This window comes from Eurosta solidaginis, chromosome 5 (assembly GCF_040869045.1).
Source record: "Eurosta solidaginis isolate ZX-2024a chromosome 5, ASM4086904v1, whole genome shotgun sequence".
NCBI lineage: Eukaryota > Metazoa > Arthropoda > Insecta > Diptera > Tephritidae > Eurosta > Eurosta solidaginis.
The window spans coordinates 206,439,557-206,459,127 of record NC_090323.1 but is presented as its reverse complement, the minus strand read 5'-3'; the positions used below and the strand labels follow the sequence as shown (position 1 = coordinate 206,459,127).

The window sequence follows — 19,571 nt, the reverse complement described above, 5'->3', positions numbered from 1 at the left end:
GATTTCTCGAAAAAGTTTATCAACAATACGTGGAAAACGTATTAAAACGCCATTTTCGATTACACTGTAAATAGGGTAATGGGCTGCCCTTTTTTTATCGTTCAAAGATCAAAAGCTCTATTTGATTTATTTCGAAAATCTGGTAGCGACAAAATACTCTCTTACAAATAACACACACATGCGCACTCGTGACAAAGTTCTCACTCATAAATTTCCTCCCCTTTTTTGTAGTAATAAAACAGCTGCGGAATGTTTGTTTATTTTGTTAGTAGTGAATTTCGTGAAATAAACACATGTTGGACAAGCTTAAATAGAAGGCAGAAAGAACCACAAGCCTAGAAAAAAACACAAATTTTTTAATTATCTACAAAGTTGTTGGTGCCTAACGAATAACAGAAGAAAATAAAGTTAATATTAGTAAGTGTAATAAAAATCAAAGGGAATGAAAAAGTGTAAAAAAGAATAAAAAACTTTAATAAGCTCAACACATACGCTAGCTAATACACAGCTAATACACATCTAGCTAATACACATTTTTAGCGCCGATTTTATGTTCTCAAATATACTCGTATGTATTTATAAATGAAGATAGATTAGGGTGTGCTGAGATAAGTTTGAATTACAGAGATACAATGATTGGCTTTTTATCGATTTTTTCTAGCCAAACCTCAATACCTATAAACAATTCAGCAAGCGCCGTTTTCACCACCTCTGGTTAAGGCCGAATTTAATTGGAGGCTAGCAATCCTTAATCTGACATTTTCACAAAGAAAGGGTGTCGAACTACCAGTTAAATCGGTAATTATGAATATTTTGTAGAGCAAAAAGCAAAAATCTATTGCCAATGCACGAATACCAACAAAACAGCTGACTTTTCTTTACACTTTTTCTTTGCACTTAACTGACCGTCGATGATTCAGTTTCATCTAACTAACTAACTAAACGAACGAAAATTTTAATAGCTTATAGATGAGTGACTAACTGTAGATGGTGAGAACGGCCTAGGGATATTTTCCCGATTTTTCAAACAGCCTTTTGATTGCATTAGTTACTTAAATTTAGCTCAAGGTCTTATGGTTTCGGTGAATAAAACTTATGGCGGCTAACCAGAAGTATATTTGTTATTTAGATCAAGGCATGCGTTATGTATGTAATTTATGTTGTTGATCTGTCTTCACACTTGTACCTTTTTTGCAAAAAATCGTGCAACCATTCCCTAAAAAGAGTGGTCTGCAATTGAGGGGATGTGTGGAATAATGGTATAAGTAGAGTTACATCGTTTTTCCATAAATTAACTAAATAAAAAGAGCACGATTATATACACATACCATATTAATCTTGGAAAATAATAGTGATATTTAAACAAGGATATTAGCTTCATTTATGGAAAAACGGTATAATTCTCTAATAAAATTTTACAGTAGTGAAGCATCGAAATGGTATGAAAATATATTCAATGTCGTAGCCCAGAAAGAACTAAAAAATAAAAGAATTGAAGTGGTTTCAAAAACGACTAAGCAGACAGAGAACTCCATTGTTAAAAATAGAAAAAAGGTTAAAAATGATAAAAGTAGTAAAAAAAAGATTGCTAAAAATAACAAAAAGAAATAACAAATAGTTATAAGCATTTCTAAATAATAGAATATAATGTATTTAACAATGGTTATTAATGTATCTACTACTTTATTTAATAAAGTATCTCAATCAAAATATTTGATATTCGATCTATGGAATAACGGTATAACTCAAAAAAAAAAGAAATCATCCATTTTCTAATAAAATTATGTATATATAAAATTTATTACTTTTTCTTATCAAAGAATCATACTATCTAAAATCTTACCAAGTAGGATTATTATAAATTTATTTTTACCTGTATTTTTATTTTTTTTCACTTTTCTCAAAAGTTTGATTTTTGAGTCATACCGTTATTCCACACATCCCCTCAATTGATCTTTTTTGTCAGCAGTTCTTTATGGGTACAGTGAGGATATGTCAGTTAATAAAATAAAGAAACTACAACAAAATGGGTAAAATAAAATAAACTTAAGTGAAATTGGAACAAATTATTGAAGAGAAATGGTGAACCGGAAGTAGTACACATTTTTTGTTTTTTTTTTTTTGCTTTTCTACAATACGAATACGAAAAAAAGTTAAAAATTGTGTGCTAGAATTTTGAAAAAGGATAAAATACGTAAGTATTTCCGTAGGGGTAGAAAGAATGTCTATCCAACACTTCAACTTTGAATTAAGTTTAAGAGTAAAAAAATATATAAATAATAAAAAACCCGGTTCATACAAAAATTGCAACATTTTAATAGAAATTAGGATTGTTGAAATATGAAATACTTAGAAAAAGACACTTATATCTGTGGTAGCGCATTATTGATTTTTATTGTGTTCATGTAAATTTACAAAAATTTTTTTTTAACAAAAAGGAAATTGTCCATAAAAAAATATTTTTATCAAGAAAGCTTGTGACTTTATGGGTTCTTTTCCCGATTTCGAAAAAATTCGAAATGAAGGACTCTGAAGGAAAAATATTAACGGAAAGATTTTATTCAGCGTACACTGATGGCTTGGAAAAAGGAAAAGAGGATCATTAGAAAAAAAAAAACAATTTTTATGAACATTTTACTAGTTCTTAGATTTTTTTCTCCAATTTCTAAAAAAAAAATCCGGTCGAATATACCTAATTTACTTTGGGTGCTATTAATTTCGCGCTGCTAGCGTGGGCTCATAGCCCACTATGCAACGCTTTTGTTATATTTTTATACTCAGTTGAGCAGAGCTCACAGAGTATATTAAGTTTGATTGGAAACGGTTGGTTGTACAGGTATAAAGGAATCGAGATAGATATAGACTTACATATATCAAAATAATCAGGATCGAAAATAATTTGATTGAGCCATGTCCGTCCGTCCGTCCGTCCGTTAACACGATAACTTGAGTAAATTTTGAGGTAAATTGATGAAATTTGGTGTGTAGGTTTCTGAGCACTCATCTCAGATCGCTATTTAAAATGAACGAAATCGGACCATAACCACGCCCACTTTTTCGATATCGAAAATTTCGAAAAACCGAAGAAGTGCGATAATTCATTACCAAAGAAAGCTAAAACGATGAAACTTGGTAGATGAGTTGACCTTATGACACAGAATAGAAAACTAGTAAAATTTTGGGCGTGGCACCGCCCACTTTTAAAAGAAGGTAATTTAAAATTTTTGCAAGCTGTAATTTGGCAGTCGTTGAAGATATCATGATGAAATTTGGCAGGAACGTTACTCCTATTACTATATGTACGCTTAATAAAAATTAGCAAAATCGGAGAAGGACCACGCCCACTTTAAAAAAAATTTTTTTTTTTTAAAGTAAAATTTTAACAAAAAATTTAATATCTTTACAGTATATAAGTAAATTATGTCAACATTCAACTCCAATAATGATATGGTGCAACAAAATACAAAAATAAAAGAAAATTTCAAAATGGGCTTGGCTCCGCCCTTTTTCATTTAATTTGTCTAGGATACTTTTAATGCCATAAGTCGAACAAAAATTTACCAATCCTTGTGAAATTTGGTAGGGGCATAGATATTATGACGTTAACTGTTTTCCGTGAAAATGGGCGAAATCGGCTGAAGCCACGCCCAGTTTTTATACACAGTCGTCCGTCTGTCCTTCCGCATGGCCGTTAACACGATAACTTGAGTAAATTTTGAGGTATCTTGATGAAATTTGGTACGTAGGTTCCTGGGCACTCATCTCAGATCGCTATTTAAAATTAATGAAATCGGACCGTAACCACGCCCACTTTTTCGATATCGAAAATTACGAAAAATGAAAAATGCCATAATTCTATACCAAATACGAAAAGAGGGATGAAACATGGTAATTGGATTGGTTTATTGACGCGAAATATAACTTTAGAAAAAACTTTGTAAAATGGTTGTGACACCTACCATATTAAGTAGAAGAAAATGAAAAAGTTCTGCAGGGCGAAATAAAGAACCCTTGAAATCTTGGCAGGTATTACATATATAAATAAATTAGCGGTATCCAACAGATGATGTTCTGGGTCACCCTGGTCCACATTTTGGTCGATATCTGGAAAACGCCTTCACATATACAACTACCACCACTCCCTTTTAAAGCTCTCATTAATACCTTTAATTTGATACCAATATCGTACAAACACATTCTAGAGTCACCCCTGGTCCACCCTTATGGCGATATCTCGAAAAGGCGACCACCTATAAAACGAGGGCCCACTCCCTTTTAAAAATACTCATTAACACCTTTCATTTGATACCCATATCGTACAAAGTCTAGAGTCACCCCTGGTCCACCTTTATTGCGACACCTCGAAAAGGCGTCCACCTATAGAACTAAAGCCCACTCCCTTTTAAAATACTAATTAACACCTTTCGTTTTATACCTATATTGTACAAACGCATTCTAGAGTCACCCCTGGTCCACCTTTATGCCAATATCTCGAAAAGGCAACCACCTATACAACTACCACCACTACCTTTTAAAACCATCATTAATACCTTTAATTTGATACCGATATCGTACAAACACATTCTAGAGTCACCCCTGGTCCACCTTTATGGCGATATTTCGAGACGGCGCCCACCTATAGAACTAAGGCCCACTCCTTTTTAAAATACTCATTAACACCTTTCGTTTGATACCCATATTGTACAACAAATTCTAGGGTCACCCCTGGTCCACCTTTATGGAGATATCTCGAAACGGCGTCCACCTATGGAACTAAGGATTACTCCCTTTTAAAATACTCATTAACACCTTTCATTTGATACCCATATCGTACAAACAAATTCTAGAGTCAACCCTGATCCACCTTTATGGCGATATCCCTAAATGGCGTCCACCTATAGAACTATGGTCCACTCCCTCACAAAATACTCGTTAATGCCTTTCATTTGATACACATGTCATACAAACACATTCCAGGGTTTCCCTCGTTTCATTTTCCTACATGGTTATTTTCCCTTATGTTGTCACCATAGCTCTCAACTGAGTATGTAATGTTCGGTTACACCCGAACTTAACCTTCCTTACTTGTTACTAATGTATTATACAAAGAAACAAAAAAACATAGTTTTTCACCGTTTTTGACAGTTCTTTTAGAGTATCACCACAAAATTCACTTTGTTTCTAAAATTCCATAGTAACTATGCAGATGCCTTATAAAATATAGTGACATATTAGATTTGCAAACTTTTTAGTAAATCTAGCATTATAGTTAGTAGTAAAAAATTTAAAAATCAATTTTTATAACCATTTCAAAAAATGTTGATGGTAATTCACAATTGATTTGAATCCAAGATGTTACTCCAGACTTATAAATGTAATTTATATATGAAAACGAATTTTCCATTAAGCTATGATAAAACTTACACTGAAATGCAAAAATTGTAGAACTAACCGAAGTACGGGTCAATTCAACCGATATCTCTGTACATTTATAACATTAGAATAACAGGGGCTGTTGATATGACAGAGATTTTTATGACACGATAGTCATAAGAACAAAGTAATGGGCGACGTTTCTTCGCCATGAGCGTAAGTTTCTCTTTAAAATTAGCTGATGCATATGCATAATATTGACCTTTGTTCGCTGTTGAAATGACCACTAAATCAGTTGTTTTAAAAGAAAAATCAAATATATTTATTGATAAGCCGTCATTTATACAAAATATTGTTACTTTGAGACCAACAGTTTCTCTGCTGCTAAAATGACCAAACAAATTTGTTTTCTTTATTTATTTGAGTTCTTGGCGACCTTTCTTCTTTACCTTGTTGTTTGGCTGGCTTGAGGTCCGCTCTTTTTAAATTAAAAAACCAAAAGTACTTTTTGATTAGTACCAATATATTTCGGTTACCTACGGCAACCGTCTTCAGGGCTGACTATAAATTTTTTTTCTTGACAAAAAAAAATCGGTTGAACGAACCATAATTCGATCAATGTGACCGAATTTTTGTTAGTCCAAGAACAAAAACCCTGATTTGTTGATTTTACTGGCTTAATTTCGTTAGATGTAGATTTTCAGAAAGAAACATGTACTGTCTATTAGTTAAGGGAATTTCAAACAGGACTTAAAAAAATAAAAGAACCACCCTAACGTATATGCAGAGGGGTGTGTGTATGTAGTATCTATCAGACAATGTGCGTTTTGTGGCTGTGCTATCTCTACATTCCGTCGTTTATAATCAATCGCTGCTTTTGTTGACAAAAGTCAGACAAGTCAAATAAAATCATAAATATAAACAATAAAAACGCTAAATTTACGAAACACAAAACAAAGAAAAAGGTGGTAAAAAAAAAACACTACTAATAATAAGAGGAAAATTTTGCGATTCTCAAACAAGTTGTGTATTTTATTTTATTTCTGTTTTGAGCGCCGTATTCTTACGGAATTCATAATGTGAATAAATTACATACCTTAACCAACATCACAGACACAGATACTCTACTACACATAACTTAATACATTTTATAGGTGTGTGTTTTATTGTTTCTCACATACTGTGGCTGCCAATTGACATTTTTTGTTTTTACGAGTAACCTACAAAAATATCTTCTTTAGTTTGTTTGTGAATGCTGTTTCGTTGTGAGCACACCTACCTAAAACATACATTTTACGCAACTTGGCAGCACTTCATTTTAACTTTGGTGGTGCTTTGAAGTTTACTGTGTCTTTTTGTATGATTGCTTTTCTTTTTAAACTATTTTGTTTGTCTCTTTGGGTTTTTGTGATTGTTATTGTCGACACTTTGCCCTCATAAAAACATACAAATGTACGAGCTTGTGGGTTTCACACTATTTCGTTTCAGTTGCGTGTATTGTGGAGCTTTTAGTTTTTCGTTTCATTTCGATTTAGTTCATATCAGTTCCGGGCTTACAAAGCGTGAACGCGGTCGATTAATGACGCGTAGTTGCGCGAAAATTTAGTGAAGCAGCGGTTTATTTTAATATCAAAACTTTACAATGAAATAAATAAGTGATTTTTACAATATTTTGTGTGATAAAGACGAGTTTTTGAAAGTGTAAGCTTTCTTTTAGGCGAGATTTAAAGTCGATTTTAAAACAAAAACGACTAGATCATTATTTTAAATTGTTAGATCAAAATATAGCCAACTAAAAATCAGCTGAGGTAAAAGTGTAGTGAATTTTCATGTAGAAATGTTTGTTTGTTTAGTAACATTTAGCTAAAGTGCATTGAAAAGTGTGTTTTGAACGTAATTTGTAAAAAAAATTAAAAAAATAGCTGCTGAAATCAACTGTACTACGGGTGAAATTAACCGAAATTTCTGTCAATTTTTACCCATCGCAAATACCTGTAGAAACAACTTCGCTCAAATTGTTAATTGGGAATTGACCGTTTCAGCAGTCAAATCAACAAAAAAAAAGTTCTGTTACTTCACAATTATTACCGTCACCCTTATAATACCAATGAAACTGTTAAAATAACAGATTTTCATCAACATTAGAATAAAAGTGAAGGCTGTTGGCAGGACATGTTTCTGAGCCACCACGAGCGAAGTTTCTCAAAAATTCGCTGATGTTGCTGTTGCCCGCTGTGAAATGACCACTAAAATCAGTTCCTTTAACAGAAAAATCAGTTAAATTGATTGAGAATCTAATACTGTTAACTTGAGACCAAACGTTTTCTTCTGTTTAAAAGACTAAACAAAGTTCTCTTAACAAAAAAATAACTTGAATTATCAAGGCGATCAATTTTACCGAAAGTCTGTTAATGCAAGAACAATAAACCCGATTACTTCACATTTTTTATTTAATTTTTTTTGCGGGTAAGGGTGAAAAGTAAAAATCAGCCTAGGTCCTAGAAAACATCTAGCGTTTGGAGAAAGAGCGAAGTTATTTTATTAAATAGGTCGTGGTTTTTGATACGGCTTACATGGACGATGTTTAACCTAATCAAAGAGAGATTGAAAAATGTCTTATGCATCATAATTGACGTCGTCATAGCAAATGTGTGTCTGTTGTGTAAAAAAACATTCCCTACTTTTTTAAATCCTTTGGCTTTTTTTATTCTGTCAAGGTGTTTTTTAACGCAAAATGGCATATAGTGCAACCGTCTGGGTTGCTTTTTAGAGCTCCCGTGATGCTAAGCATTGAAAGCCTACATATCTCCTCTAATTTTTTGATGAAAGTACTTTTTGCGTGACCGTCCATCAAAACCGAACTCCATAGTATAGGATGGGCTTTACAATCCTTGTAAATATCCAATGAGAGAGATAGCGATGTATATTCCGAAGCGCCCGATCCATCAACGAGCTAATTGTTGAAGGATACTTTTCACTTATAATAACTGCAACGTCATCTACGTACTCCGTAAATTTGACGGATTCCTTGTCGAACCGCCAGAGCAGCTGGTTGATAACCAGCGCCCACAGCAGAGGTGCTCACGCGGCCTAATATCCTTGAATTCTGAAAGGCTCCCGAAAAAGAGGTTTTCATTTCACTTGCTTCGACATTGCGCTTTACAACCGTAATGGTAGGTGCTCTAATACGTCACCTATTTATCTTCCAATCCCATTCTGTGGCATGTACCGCAATAGTCTAGTGCACGCTGAGAACCTTAAATAATCTTAATAAGTATGTGCTTTTTTATTTATTTCAAATATGGCTGAATTACGTGTTTCGTTCTGTTACGGCGATATTATCCTACAAACTCTTCACGACTCTAAGCGCCTCCACCTACACTCAGAGAAAAATCGTTCTAAAACGAACGAAACAAGTTCAAAACTAAGAACATTCGTTGACAAAAGTCTGTTAAGTACGTTTTTTCTTAACTCGTGATCGATGGGCTTGTTTTAAGAACAGTTTTTCCAAGCACACCGTTCGTATTTTATGACCAGTTTGGTATTGATGTGTGAAACTTTTGTGCTCATTTCAAGCACTCTTGGGCTTGATTTAAGATTCTTCGTTCTCACGCTTCGAGAACGATTTGGGGTCGATTTAACATTTTTCGGTCTCAATTCAAGAACGGTTCGTGCTTGATCTTTGGTGGGAGGGGAAAGTATTTTGTTTTTTTTTTTTTGAATAGATACCCATTTATTTTTTATTAATAATAATTTTTTTGTCATAAAAAATATTTATAACAAAAAAATTTGTATTAAGATTCAAAAATTTAAGAAAAAATGCATATTATGCATTTTTGCATTCATTTCTCTTATTGAGAAGTTATTCTTATTTGAATACATAATCTGCATATATACTTAAAACATTTCATAATAAGCTTGAGAATTACCTCTGCATATGTGAATGGAACCGAACGAAAAATAAGAGTTAAAAAATAGAACATAGAAAAATTGTTTAAAAAAAACTCAGAGTTTGACGGTGATCGAACTCGCGCCACACGATCGCAACCACAACATCATAGCCGCCGGGCCACTACAACTGCGTGATAGCTTCTGCCAATTGTTGTATTTAACATTGTAGTGTTTTCTTTTTTTTTGAACTTAATTTAAGAAAATTGTTCTTAATTTAAGAATATTGTTCTCATTAATAGAACATGCGTTCATATTTTATAACCAGCCGTTCTCTTTTCAAGAACATGGTTGTCAGTTCAAGAACAAGGTTATTGTTTTGAGAACAGGTCGTTCGTTTTTCAAGAACAAAAAAGTAAGAACATGAAAAGTTTGAATTGAGTCCGGTGGTGATGGATTTTATAACGGCGTTTTTCTCTGAGTGTATTTGGAACACATACTACATACATGAATAGAAAGCGACACATGAAAAAAATCGTCGCCAGATGGCGCAAGGATCGAGATATTCAGAAAAATCGTATTTGTGGTCCGATTTGGTCCATATTTGGAACACATAATACATACATGAATAGAAAGCGACCTATGATGTCTGATTTGGCTCATATTTGGAACAAATATTACATACAGACCGGTAGAAGTGACATCAAAATATTTTGGAGTTCGAGGAGGGCCAAGCATACGTGGGGTTGAGTAGACTCTTTGGAAGGAGTTTGATTTCTTTGGAATGAGTCACTAAATAAACTAAATAGAATGAGAAATAACCGGCAATTAAATAAAGAGCAAAAACTTGAAAATAAAATAATTAAAAAAACATGTTTAAGTTAAACGGTTTTATTGAAAACAATACTTACATTTAGTAATAATAATACTAAAAACTATAAAATAATTAGGTATGGCCTAGGTACTAGTCATCACACTCCTCAACAATCTGGGGCGTTGATCAGAAAATTAAATAAAAGCGTTGGACGCTTCAAATTTCTATTGATAGTCATAAGTAAGACGAACTGAACCTTAATCAGGTTATGCTACGCCTCACATTTTTAAGAGATTTCACGCGCCCAACGCTTTTATTTAATTGTCTGATCAACGCCCAAGATTGATGAGGAGTGTGATGACTAGTACCTAGGACCTACCTAATTATTTTCTACCTTTTAGTATTATTATTACTTAATGTAAGTATTGTTTTCAATAAAACCGTTTAACTACAATTTTTTTTTTAATTATTTTTTTTTGGTTCAATATAATAACTCCAACTTTATTTTTTTTTAATAGTTGTTTACATTTTTCTTGTTTTGGCCTTGTTTTCCACTTACGTTTGGTTAAAAATCAACTATTATCTAAATAGCGCCAGCAACAAAGCATAAACATAAAAAGATTAAAAATATTTATATAAAATTTAATAACAACAACTATATAGAGCAGATAGCAACATTAAGGGTAGCAACATCACAGTGTTTAACAATTTTATTGACGTAAGAAAGAAAAATCAGAGAATCAGATATTAACATAAATACTTATACTACAACACATACGTTAGCATGATTTGTTGGTAATTCCTTTATTTTTTTCTCCCAAAATTATACTAGTTTTGTAATTTAATTTTGTATTCTCTCAAAATATTACGGAAAAAGAAATAAATACTAACTTAGGCCTGGATAAGTTTGAAAAGGAGTGCAAAAAACCAAGTTTTTGGAAATAAGAGTATTGGCTGTACTTTTTAAAATATTGAGTTATTATCCATATATGTAATACTTCTATATTGCTACAAAAGGCTAGGTACATTCCCAAACATCAGAGTGCCGACATATTGCTGTTTAAACGTTTTTGTTTTTGTATTCAATAATTGAATGTACCTAAATTAAAATTTTTTCTTGTCACACTTATGCTGCTACAATCACAAACATTTTTTAAGCTGTCTTGTTTTGATTTCGAATTCAAAACACATTGCGAGCATTTTCTATTAGCAATATAGAAGTATTACATATACATATGTTATTATCATATATACTACAGAATAGCTGAGTGCCCTTTAGAGGATATTAGATGTATTGCGTATTCGCCCCTACGCCCTTATTTCTACGGTTGGAGAGGCCTTGTCTTCAATCCATACTTATGCCTTTACTATTTGATTCCTATTTTGCTTCTTGTGAGCTTGGAAAGGCCGTACTATCCCTTTGTTTAGCCCTGACGCAGGCTTCACAAGTTCCTTAGTAACTATATTATGTTTGCGATGGTGTCACATGCCCCTTTACATTTTTTGATACTTTCGATAATCTGCCCTACTAATTTCTCGGGAGTGAAATCTTTCCAAATATTCTATGCAGTCTCCATCTTTAGCCACGGGACCTCGAGTATATGAAAATACAATACATCATCCACTGCTTCATCTCTACTGATTCCATATGTAATTTTCTTGATGCTTGCATATGTAGAGATACTCCTTAAAACATTCATGTCCGGCTAGGAACTGGGTTAGGTAAAAATCCACCTCGGCATGTTTTCGTTTTCAAGACGAGAAAGCGCCGATATATCCAGAGCACCTATGTCAAACTATGTAGAAATCCACTTCGCCATGTTTTCGTTTTCAAGACGAGAAAGCACCGATATATCCAAGGCACTTTTGTCAAACTAGCCCATCTCGGCTGCCAATTTCGCACCCTGGTTTCTAGTGCTTCGTCGCTGTTACATTTGTCAATATATGGATGTTATTGTTGTCGATTAACGATGTTGATGGTGCTTTGTCGTACATAGATCCGGTACGTGATACTTGGGAATGGTGTCAAATATGTAGATTGATGTTATACTGTTTTCACACAGAAACTTAATGATCTCATTTCACCTTCTAATGAAATCGTAAATTTTTTGCTTTCACACAGAAGTAACTGCTCGATTAGTATGAAGGATGAAATGTCAAGCGAATAAAATGACAATGCTATATGACAGACAATCATGGCGGAACGATACATCATGGTGACATACCTACATACATAAATAAGAATTCCATGTACTTTGTTTTTGTAAATTCGATGGACAAATGTCAAAATCGTACTGCGCCGGTAGTTGATGTATCAAATCAAATAAAAAAGTTTATAATCGGCTGTTCGATGCGGCCACCTTGTATCGTTCCGCCATGCAGACAATGACATTTACTTTGACAAATGACATTAAGCACTGAACACACCAAATACTAAGAAGCGGAACGCTGCCAACAGAGCCCGTATTACGTTTTACATCCGTGATTTATTATTAAATAAGCCGTCTGTGTGAAAACAGTATTAAGCTACATACAAGAGCCGAACCAGCGCCCGTATTACGTTTTAGATCTGTGATCGAAAGCCATTTTTTAAATCACAATAGCTTTGAAATGAGAGATCGGATTAATGGCATATGTGAACTAACGACAAATAGTAGATAAACGCTAGATCGTTAGCTTATGATAATTTTTAGAAATAATTTGACAGTTGCTTAGTTAACGCTTGAGTGAAAATGGTTTTCAGTCAATGATCGTAAAACGTAATACGGGCACATATCTTTGAGTACGAATGCCCAAATTTGTCTTTAGGTCGGTTTAAGAAAACAAGAACTCGCGACACACTCTAATGCATTTGCAACTTTGTATTTATCTAACAAAGCACAGCCAATTGCTGACTAGCGGACAGACAGTCAATCGAAGGTGATACCGGCAAATGAGCGCGCAAGATGGCAAAACGCTGCCGGTTTGCACGTATTTTGTATTTGTTGACTGACAATTATAGATCATATACATACATATAATAGTAAAGCCGCCGTCGCCACCTTGTCTTTTCCCGTAGTCGAGCAAAGTTTGTTAGACGCACGCGGTCACAGATTTAATGTTGTATATACATTTTTTTTTATTATTATTTTCTGTTTCCCCTTGTTTTAATTTTTCTTGCAAAGTTATTTAAAACTTTTGGCAGGCGTTTCGTTTTGGTTTGTTAGGAAATTGAATAAAAGAAATAAATTTTATAACAAAAAAAGTATTTGTTTGCTTTGTGTAGTGAATAAATGAAATAACATATTTAACAAAAAAAAAAAAAGAAACTATTTGCAATTTAAAAACAAAAAATATGCATGTAAAACGTTTAAAAATAAATCAGTGTTTAGCCATGTTGCAGGTACATCTGCTCTTGTGAGTAATGCAGCGATCGTATTTAGCAGCAACAGCGGTGGCATAGTGAGACGACAACAAAATTGTTTAAAGCACCTGCCAGCAGCCAAGATCGATGAAGTACTTGATGAAGTACTGAAGTTCGTCGAATTTGTGCAACTTATTTGCAATTCATATATAAATAAAACAAATAAATAAATTAAATTCAATTAAATTAAATAAATAAATGAGCAATCATGCATACATAAACGTATGTAAATATGTTTGCTTGTGTAAATCGTATGTTCAAGTGCCCTTGACGTGTGCAACAAGGCAGTGAATGAGTGGTTCGTTAGCTATGCGCTGCAACATTGACGGATCTTGATAAATACGAATTTCAAGTGCAAATCAAAATAGCAAAGAAAAAGGTTTGGTTTTTTTAAGTTAAAAATAAAAAATATTACTAATACACGTAAGAAGAGGAATTACTTGAACCAACGCGAATACCTGCGACTTAAAACCTATAATTTCAAAGGTAGGTTTTATAAACTTAACTGTTATCTATCCCAACTAATTATACCTGTATACATATACATATGTATGAACGATCATAAATTAAATATAATGCGAGATATTTTTTTTGATAATTTATATGGGTCATTCTATCACAATTCGACGCACTTCCTTCATTATAAAGTGAAGTTTTGCCAAGTAAAAATATTATCCCTATACAGAAGTGGAGACGGACACAGGTCAACAGAGGGTGACGGAAATCACGAATGGCGAGGAAGACGGGACTGAGGAAAATATGGCGACAGATGGCTCTGGTGTCCTCAAATAGATCTATTACTGGAGTACCAAATTTAGATAAAGACGAAAAATGTGTAGCGTGTGTGAAGGTAGAGAAAGAGAAGGAGGCGGACACTGCACATGTACAACAAATGTCTCGAAAAATTCCTCCCAGCAAATAGAGAACAGCGGCCGCCATGGTAAGGTAGTAGCGCGCTCCGCCTACCACACCGAAGATCTAAGATTCAAGGCAAGGGCAAAGCAACATCAAAAATTGAGATACAAGTTTTTTCAATTGGAAAATATTTTTCTATGCGGGGTCGCCTTTCAACAATGACATTCTGAGTGTATTTCTGCCGAAAACTCATCTTCTTTGCATATTCCGTTCGTAATCGACGTACAACATGTAGGTCCCGTCCCGTCATTTGGTAAGAAAAATTAAAACTAACACGACGCAAATTGTTCTCTTCCAATTTGCTAAGCCTTAATCTCTTCGGTATATCGCGCCTTATCTTTTTTTTTAGATACAGAACAGCATAACTAGTTCTTATCCCGGAGGTCAAAAGAGATCACAACTATCACAACTCTCCATGGCTTTTCCACCCACTATGTTTGTGGGATATCGTAGGAAAACTTATGGAAAACTTCCTAAAGAAACTCCGCACGAGAGCAATAGAAAAAAGGAAGACTGTTTTATCGACAGGCCAGGGACAGGGACAGCCTGAGAGAACGGTATCTGATGACAGGCGGACCAGTCCAGGGTACGGTGCTAGGTCACCAACGCAAAAATATTATCTACGACAGCCTTCTTCGATTGGACATGCCAAAAAGTACATTCCTCACGACGTGGCAGCTGTCAGAACAACACCAAGCTCTGCTAGCTGGCACAGCTTAAACTAAATCAGGTAATGCGGAGTGTAAATAGAGTTGGCAAAAACGGAGATACCGAACGGTATCTGCAGAAGCTGGTTTGTCCATTGCGGGAACCATACCGATACATCACTTCGCTGTGGAAATAAAATCAATCTATAACAGCGGATCGGAGGCGTGTAAATATGCTGCTGTCATACAGGCGCAAGAAGAATCGATCCCAAGCTGGCAACAACAGCGCAGAAAAGTGGAGCGGAAAATTAATTTCTGAAATTGACTGAATTTCCAACCGGACACGGCTACTCCCGTAAATATCTCCACATAATAGGTAAGTTTCAAAACCAGAAATGCCTGTAATGCGAGTATTTAGGCGATGTACACCATACCTTCTTCGAATGCGGGCACTTCGGCCAACATCGAAGGAGGGTATCTCACATGGCTACCTCATGTCAAATAACATGATTTGTGGAAGCGACAGGTGGGATACGCTCAGCACATATGTCAAGCATATACGAAACGTGAAAACGGTTGCCTAGCCCATTAGCGTGAGATTCAAAGAAAAAGGCAATCCTACGCTCGGAGAAGTTCCCAGTGAGGCTTAAAATAACAATGCATAAAGCATTTCGCTCTTCCACGAAACTAAAATTTTTTTTTTAGCATCTTGGAAATGTTAACAAAATCAAAATTTTAGTCAAATCAGCATAAAAATTCGCGTCGAATAAATAACATAAATCATTAATTTTTCATTTGCCATGAAAAGTTTGCCATGGTCATGTAGGGGTTCTAATTTGTAGGAAAAATTAAGAGGAGCACGACGCAAACCGGAAGAGAAGCTCGGTCTTAATTCAAATAAATACATCGTGCCTTGCATTTATTTAATTGTTCATTCACCATTTGATCCAATTCAACATTGTGATGTGGTAGAATTGCTCTCCCTGAACGACGCGATTTTGGACGAATGGTTCACGGCGAATACACACACAAGCAATTTTTATACTCAGCTGAGCAGAGCTCACAGAGTATATTAACTTTGTTCGCATAACGGTAATCCGTAACGGCATAAACTAATCGAGATAGATATAGACTTCTATATATCAAAATGATCTGGGCGAAAAAAGAAATTCATTTAGCCATGTCCGTCCGTCCGTCCGTCTGTCCGTCCGTCCGTAAACACAATAACTTGAGTAAATTTTGAGGTATCTTGATGAAATTTAGTATATAGGTTCCTGGGCGCTCATCTCAGATCGCTATTTAAAATGAACGAAATCGGACTACAACCACGCCCACTTTTTCGATATCGAAAGTTTCGAAAAACCGAAAAAGTGCGATAATTCATTACCAAACACAGATAAAGCGATGAAACTTGGTAGGTGCGTTGACCTTATGACGCAAAATAGAAAATTAGTAAAATTTTGGACAATTGGCGTGGCACCGCCCACTTTAAAAGAAGGTAATTTAAAAGTTTTGCAAGCTGTAATTTGGCAGTCGTTGAAAATATCACAATGAAATTTGTTAGGCACGTTAGTCCTATTACTATATGTGTGCTAAATAAAAATTAAGGAAATCGGATGACGAACACGCCCACTTTTAAACAAAATTTTGTTTAAGTCAAATTTTAACAAAAAAATTAATATCTTTACAGTATATAAGTAAATTATGTCAACATTCAACTCCAGTAATGATATGGTGCAACAAAATACAAAAATAAAAGAAAATTTCAAAATGGGCGTAACTCCGCATTTTTTCATTTAATTCGTCTAGAATACTTTTAATGCCATAAGTCGAACAAAAATTTACCAATCCTTGTGAAATTTGGAAGGGACATAGATTCTATGACGATAACTGTGTGAACATGTGCGAAATCGGTTGAAGCCACGCCCAGTATTTATACACAGTCGACCGTCTGTCCCTCCGCTCGGCCGTTAACACGATAACTTGAGCAAAAATCTATAATTCTTTACTAAACTTAGTCCACGTACTTATCTGAACTCACTTTATCTTGGTATAAAAAATGGCCGAAATCCGACTATGACCACGCCCACTTTTTCGATATCGAAAATTACGAGAAAATGAAAAAAATGCCATAATTCTATACCAAATATGAAAAAAGAGATGAAACATGGTAATTGCATTGGTTTATTGACGTAAAATATAACTTTAGAAAAACCTTTGTAAAATGGGTGTGACACCTACCATATTAAGTAGAAGGAAATGAAAAAGTTCTGCAGGGCGAAATCAAAAGCCCTTGGAATCTTGGCAGGAATACTGTTCGTGGTATTATATATAAATAAATTAACGGTACCCGATAGATGCTGTTCTGGGTCACCCTGGTCCACATTTTGGTCGGTATCTCGAAAACGCCTTCACATATACAACTAAAGGCCACTCCCTTTTAAAACCCTCATTAACACCTTTAATGTGATACCCATATCGTACAAACACATTCTAGAGTCTCCCCTGGTCCACCATGACACATTATGACTCCCTTTTAAAATACTCTTTAATACCTTCCATTTGAAACCCATGTCATACAAACACATTCCAGGGTTACCCTAGGTTCATTCTGCATTTTGTCTCCAAAGCTCTCAGCTGAGTATGTAATGTTCGGTTACACCCGAACTTAGCCTTCCTTACTTGTTTATTTTTACTTCCTTTATATTAGGTCGGTTGAATGTTTGTCCGCTTTTCATACAAATCTTGCAATTGATTTGTAAGTAACTTCTCATTGAGCTACAAACGTGAAACTTTACATATAGGTTAGAACACCGTGACAATGCAACAAAAGAACAAAATCTGTTAGGTGGCGCACGGATCGAAATAATTAGATAAGAATTTGAAAATTTTCAAACCAGCTTTTAAGTAATTTCTCGATGAGCTAAAGACTTGAAATTTCAAACTTAATTCAGAGGTCGATGACAGCCGATGGAACGATACAAAAAGATTCGCTAGGGGCGCACGGAATGAGATATTTAGAAAAATCGTACGAAACGGAGGAAATTTTGAGATTGATTTTTATGTGAGTTCTCATTGAGCTACAACTGTAAAACTTCAGAGATAGGATAAGATGCCGAGAAAATTTAATAAAGGAGAAAATAAAAATAAAATAAAAAAATTTTAAGCACTTCCTTTATATAAATGGACAAAAATCAGCGAAAAATGTCTCCTTATATAAAGACATATTTTTGCTAAACTTTGATTTTTAAATTGATATTAGAGAAAAATTGTAAGTTTACAAACGGCGATGGTTACTAGGACATGTTTCTGAATTTCACTTCTTCACATGCTTGCCTACATGGTGATCAAAAGGAATATAAACAAAAAAGCAACTCTTAGAGACCAATTGTACAGCGAACAACGGGACATTCATATAGCTTAGCAGCTAAAAGGCTTGCACTGATATGAATGTTGGAGATTCGAGTTCAACGCTCAGCTCCCGAAAAGCTAGCTGATGAAGAAGTGAAATTCAGAAACATTTCCTAGTAACCATCGCCGTTTGTAAACTTACAATTTTTCTCTAATATCAATTACAAAAACCATTATATAAAGCAATATGAGCAAAGCTCGCTAATTAAATACATTTGATTTTTAAATTTTGACATAGAAATTGCAAAACTATTTATGATAAGTAAAAATATAAAGGTGGAGCGCAATTGATTGAGCTAATAATATCGCAAGAATATGTCTGTATATAAGGAGACATTTTTCCCTGATGTTTGTCCATATATATAAAGGAATTGCTTACAATTTTTTTATTTTATTTTTATTTTTAAATACATTTTTTTTATAGTTAAAAGTTCAATTGTAAGTAAGAATTATTTTAATTAAGATATTTTAAATTTATAGCTGTATAAGTTAAAATTTTATGATTTTTTAGCACATTGTGGCAAATTTCACGCCCTTTTACAGATTCTCTTATATTATACCGAAATTAACCATTTCACATAGATAAGCATTCAAATGCAAAACCCAGTTTTCCATTCGAAGCTCTCTGTGCGGAGTTATTACATTAAATGGGCATTTAGTGACTTTATTTCATACGATGTATAGATTATACTATACACTATACGACAAAGTTATGTTTTTTTTTTTGGGTACTGCACCAAACAAAAATTTTTTTATAGAGGAAATAAAACGATTTTCCGCCATCCCTTGTCAAATGGGGTTTGGAGACAAACCGGTTTCGGCGTTGCGCCATGCTCAGTCTCATTTTTCGTTCTGAAGATGGTACAACATCGAAATCGGTTTATCTTCACATTTTAAAGGACAAATCGATCAATCAAGAAAACAAGATGAATTTACGCGGTTTTTTTTTTTGGAAATTGGACTCTTTCCAATATATTTTATTTATATATTGCATTTAAAGAATTAAACAAGTAGAAGGGTAGGTGCAGTCTGCCTTCTATTCTTTTCTTTTCAAGCTTATAACAGAAATTACCACATCCGACAACTTTGTGGTAACGACACATGTATTCCCATGCATTTT

General features: G+C 34.2%; 1 protein-coding gene across 11 annotated transcripts in view; it reads left to right on the top strand.

Moving 5' to 3' along the window:
- Window positions 1-19,571, top strand: part of Sarm (sterile alpha and armadillo motif) — a 324,081-nt gene that overhangs the window by 126,814 nt on the left and 177,696 nt on the right. Inside the window, exons 1-2 of one of the 11 annotated variants that reach the window (XM_067787781.1) lie at window positions 6,945-7,181; window positions 13,447-13,964. The exons of 9 other annotated variants lie outside the window; for them this stretch is intronic. The gene's annotated coding sequence lies outside the window, so the exon portion shown is untranslated. Of the gene's footprint in view, window positions 1-6,944; window positions 7,182-13,383; window positions 13,965-19,571 lie in introns of those variants that run through there. One more of the 11 variants, XM_067787780.1, reaches the window with a different exon arrangement.